Source organism: Notolabrus celidotus, chromosome 12 (assembly GCF_009762535.1).
Source record: "Notolabrus celidotus isolate fNotCel1 chromosome 12, fNotCel1.pri, whole genome shotgun sequence".
Lineage (NCBI taxonomy): Eukaryota > Metazoa > Chordata > Actinopteri > Labriformes > Labridae > Notolabrus > Notolabrus celidotus.
The window spans coordinates 14,719,000-14,724,925 of record NC_048283.1 but is presented as its reverse complement, the minus strand read 5'-3'; positions in this window follow the sequence as shown (position 1 = coordinate 14,724,925).

Below are 5,926 nucleotides of genomic sequence, written 5' to 3'. Positions count from 1 at the left end.
TCCTGTGTGTTGTGATGTTTTTATCAGAGCAGTGATGGACGGCCTGGATGTGGTACTGTTGCTGTTGCTGTGGTCTCACATTCAAACACATGGAGGCTGCTGCGTGATCGCTCCCTGAACAGCTCTTGCATACATAACATCATTTTCTGTCCTCTTTGCTGTCTTCCTCACAGATACATCCACTATACATAGTCTATATGAGTCAGTGAGTATGCTCTCTGGCTCACTCCTGTTTGCTCCCTCGCTTGCATTATCTCCCAGCCTCCCTTCCCCCACTCTCTTTCAGTGACACAGAAAAACTAACGCCGCCCCCTCCCTCACTGCTCACTCGCTTGCTTCTGCCCCCCTTTCTCCACTGGCAGACAAACACCATACTCTTTTTTTACTCCTTTTGCTGCCATTATTGCTCAAATCTGCAGACAAATCACCCATAGAGCATCTGCATCAGCACCCTCTCATCACTTCTGCTGCATGTCTCCTCAGCCTCCTGGTCCCTCAATCAGTGCTGGTGCTATTCTGCAGCCACCACCGCCACTGAAAACTGCTTTTGCCTTAAAAAAAATCCATTGCATCCCTCTTTCCCCCTTCTCTATTCATTGTTCACTCCATCTCACTCCCCCTCCCTTTTTTCTCAGCATCCCTCCATGGGAACCCACTTTTTTTTCCCCTCTGTATGTTGCTTCTCCCTGCATCTCACCCCTCTTAATTATCCATGTGTGCTTATTCTCTAATTATTTCATCTCTACCTCACATTCCTTCCCAACACATCCCCACCTGACTGTGCTGGTAAAATGGGAGTCAAACATGTGAGTGGATTTCTAAACAAAATACTCTTTGCACAATTATGTAGCACACACACACTTGGCTGGCAGGTTTGCATTTTTACCTTTTCTCTCAGTAATCTGGTCAAGGTTCAGACTGGAAGTCTGGGCACAGATTGGTCAGGTTGATGGGAGTGTGCGCGGATGTTGGTGGGGGTTGGCGGTAGAAGTGTGCCGCTGGTATCTCGGTATGAAGTAAGAGAGGGGTTGGACCCTGCTAATCCCCGCTAACAGATTAATTATCTTTGGGCAATATCGTGTTGCTGCCGTGTTGTGAAGTCGCATGGGCGTTAAGCTATGAAGAGCTACAATGCAACGATAAAGGGTCCCTTAGGGGTGTCTCCTCAATCTTAATCTCTCTCTCTCTCTCTCTCTCTCTCTCTCTCTCTCTCTCTCTCTCTCTCTCTCTCTCTCTCTCTCTCTCACTCTCTTTTGCTCTCTGACTCTCTCACTCGCTCGCTCTCACTGAGAGCTTCTCTCCCATCCATCACCACAAGCACCTCTCCACTGCCACCAGGCTACCCTACAATTATTGGCTATTTAATATTTGAAAAACTGCAAGAATTATTGCTTATTTTTCTTCCTTTTCCCCCTACATTTTGACCTATTTTTGGCATGTCACCGAGCCATTTTTTCCAAGATGATGTTTTTTCAAGAGCATCAAGCGCTGATGGCTGGCAGTATACCTCTTTGAGTGGGTAAATATTTCACGGACACCGGGCAAAGAGAAGAGACTGAAGGAGAGGAACACCTCCCAACGCAGCCGACAGAGGTAAGAGATCTATTCTTCATCTTGATTGTTGCTTAATTTTTATGTGGTTGCTTAAATTACCATAAATCCAGTGAAACAAAATAAGTGTGTTGCTATTTTACATTTATGCATTATTAAGAAAAATCTTCACGAATGTTCATGAAAGCATCACACCAAAATGGATACATGCACATCTTTTCTACTGTGACACCTAATGGATGCATGTCCTCTCATGCAGAAAAAGAAAATTATCACATGATGCTGTAATGATTTGACTGCATCCCATAATTTCCCACCCTGTTTCATGCATTATTTTTTCTTAAAATTCTTCAACACTTTTTGTCTAATGTGCAGCATGATTGAATATTTAGGTCTGTGCAGGCTTCAGTCACTAGAGTGGAAGCGTTTTGTCACCATCAACTTGTCATGCTGGACTCTTGCACACACCACAGCACTGATTCGCTCTGACTTACTGACTATGAGATGCACTTACTTACCTTCGGTCAGCTGCACTCACTTCCAGGTCTCATTGTTTCAGCTGAGCATTAATTTTGCAGATGAATGTCAGGTGGAAATTGAATTTTAATTGAGATTATTCTTCTTTTTCTGGTTTGTACAGACAGGAGTTAAATGTAACTTAGCACCCCTTTGTGAAGACGTTAATGAATTTCTCCTGGCTGGTGTAGAGTGTCATAGGGCTGTAATCCTCAGTCATAAATCACAGTCATTAAGGTTGTTGGTTAAGGGGCTGTTGGAAAGATACTTTGGCTTTAATGTGGATCGTAACTGACTTTATGAGGCAAAATGCATCATTCCAGCAGCAACAGGACTACATCAATTACATCCTGTGATCAAGCGAGTCCAACTGTGATAAAAAAAGATGAAGGTGGAGATGATGTCCTCGTGCTACAGATGATCCTAAATTCAGCTGACAGAGATGCCTCATCCTTGCTCTCATTAGCTGTCTCACAAAATGGCCCTGTACTTTACATTCAGACATGATGGAGTCTCATATCATGCAGCTCATTTCATTCTCGCTGTCGTCCTGAGCTTCGTGCAGACTAAAAACAAAACAGGGGATTTCTTTTTTCTTTTAGAAATGTACATTTTGGGGGGTGAGAGTCAGTGGTTTTCTTCTCCCTTTTTTTTTTTATCCCTTTTGCTCTCCTCTGCTGACGACTGAACTCAGAAATCACATTTATTTGGCTTCACTTATGCAATGGTAACAGGCATGATAACAAGCTGGCAGGAAACATCAAGTCAACTTGAGGCTTCATATCTGTGACAACTGCTGAGTAACTGCTGCTCCTGGACAGTAACCCCCCCTCCACCCCCCTTTAACTTCCATCAGCGCATCATTAGGTCCCCTCAATAACTGTCAGCATGAATATCCTACCTGAACTTTGACCTCATGTGTGCCATCACTCTTTATTACCGTAGTTATACACATGACCTGTATAATTTGGGACATAAATTGACATCACAAAAGGACAGACCACCTGCTGGGAACCTTGGATTATTCCCTTATATGGTTCTTATGGCTTGTTCAATGTGTGCCACCTTTTAATAAACCTGTTTGGATCCCTTCTCAATACCTTCATATACCTTGACATGAGTACTGTTCAAATTCATAATACACCTCCAAAGCTGGTGTGATTAAAGCTCCTGTGAGGAACTTTGTGGTTATGTATCTTTTGGCACCCCCTGTGGACAAAGTGTAAATCTTATCTTTTTATTGATCTCAGCTTAACTCAACTTTATTTATAAAGCGCTTTAAAAAACGACCACAGCCGAAACAGAGTGCTGTACATAAATAGACAAACAACGCAGGCATAAAACAAGGATAGTAAAACAATGAAAACAACAAAACCAATAAAACAAAAGAAACAATAAATAAAAACAAACCATAAAACACTAAAACAGGGGGCGATGGTGGCCTAGCGGTCTCAGCGCCCCACATACAGAGGCTACAGTCCTCGTCGCAGGGGTTGCCGGCTCGATTCCTGGCCGGTCGACCATTTCCTGCATGTCTTCCCCTGCTCTCTATTCCCCACACTTCCTGCCTCTCTTTAGCTGTCCTATAAAATAAAGGTAAAAAGGCCAAAAAAATACTAAAAAAACAAAACAAAACACTAAAACAGGAGCAGAGTCTCATGCGGGGTTGAAAGCCAAGGAATAAAAATGGGTTTTAAGGTGAGTTTTAAATCCTGATCTCATCCTGTACACTAGAAAGTGGAGATTTTTGACAAAGAAAACAACAGCTAATCCGTCTTCCTTTCAAATATCTAACATGCAACTCACACTGACAACTTCAATATAGTAAGAAGAAAAAAGAATAGAAATATCTGCTCCGGCAGTGTACTGTTGATCAACTCCCATTACATCTACTTTGCTCGAGGGTTGACTGGCATGTAAAATAACAGGCATTAGTGTTCATTTCAGTTTGTTTCATTACCAGCTGGAAACTCCTCAAAGGATCTTTAAAGATATACATAACATGTTCATGAAAACCCTGATTGCATACATTTTCTTTCTTTGACTTTTATCAAACTCTGTGTTAGCACCACAATGTTTTTATTTCTTACTGTCACATGACAATTCACCTGATTTTTATTATTTTGCTGGGTAATTTGGATATGGTGTCTGATCTGTGCTTTGATTGTTAACTCTCGAGTGCCTTATATCACTTTTAGACAGTATTGGAGCCTGTTACCAATACTGGCATCCGTATCAGAAAACCCTACCCATCGTGAAAATCATTATTATACAGTAACATCATCCATCAAAGGAAACGCTTTTCTATACTGACCCACTTTATTGGCTGTGGTGAACACAACAGGTAGCCTGATTTTCTTTTGATGGCGGAATGATTCCCTTACTTGATTATAACGACGCTCAAACTGCTTTTATCCTCTCCAAACTCTGATGAATGCGCCTCATAGACCTGTCAAACAGCTCCTTATATACATCTAATCCAATAAATTCAGCCAAGATGAATGATTATGAGGGAATACCATAACACCAGAGTACAGTGTGTTTACAGAGCTGATGTGTGGTGGCCTGATGCAGCTCTCCCAGCGTGTGAACCATTATGTTCAGCACAGTTTTAATAAGGGAAATGGAGTGCTGGCAGTGATTCGATTTGTGACAGTTGGGCTGTTGGAACCATTAAGGTGAACCGGCTTATTGTAATGGGCTTAGAGCAGCAGCACTGTCTGGCCTATGGGTGAGCTGTTAACTTGTTCTGGGCCATAACGGCCCCGAATGTGAAAGGGAAATTGTTTGGCATTGAATGTGACTTGTGGGTCCATCCAAAGTTTTATCATGCAGAGCTTTATGGGCCATGGGTTGGATCAATAGGGAGAGTACAAAGCCCCTGCAGTGTAGAATAATGTACTGTTTTAAAGTTGAGTTGAATAAATAACAGCTGCATTAAAAGACAATAAAAGAAGCCTTTAATTCAGGATCTATCAAACAGTATTCCACTCAAACACAGAACTGTATCTGCCTGTAATATCAGCACTGAGCTCAGCTGTGTGACTCTTTGTGTTGAAGCATCATGGCTGTTGTTGTGAATGTCTCTCTCTCTCTCTTTCTCTCTCTCTCTCTCTCTCTCTCTCTCTCTCTCTCTCTCTCTCTCTCTCTCTCTCTCTCTCTCTCTGAGCTGTCATTATAAAACTCTCTTTTCTTAAACACTAAAGCTCTGCTGGTCTCTTAATCTGGGCAGCCAGTATCAGGACCCTACCAGGCCCCCGTCTCGCCCTCCGTCCTCCCTCTGCTCCTTCATTGTAATGAGGATTGCAGTGTATGTTTTGGATAAACGGATTTGCCTTTTGTATTTACCCTACTTTCTCCCCCTTGGTCGGCTTTAGCAAGAGAACGCCGAACAGAGGGTTGATGTTTGAGTCAAATATAGCTGCCTTTGTGTCTTCTTGGTGCCTTGTGTAGCTTTCTTCTGCTGTATATACTCCACCATGAAGACTTCAAAGAACCCCATACAGCCCTTATATGATCCACACTGCTCCCATTACACACACCGTTTTTATAAGGTTAAGGGGGAGGACTGTGAATCACAGCCTGTTGTCAAATAAGGTCATGTAATCTCAAAGGCTAAAGCCCCTCTGGCTAATGACTATTTCTATTATCATTCAATCTGCTGATTGTTTTTAAACTCATTGATGAATTATTTGGGCTTAAAATTGGCAAAGAGAAAGGGAAATGCAAACACTTATATACTTTGATTTATATTTTGCTCATCCTACTAGCAGTCCAAATCTTTGAAATACTGAATGAATGATTAGAAATGAATGATTAGAAAAAATGCAGTCGATTGCCTGGTTTGTCACTTAATTTT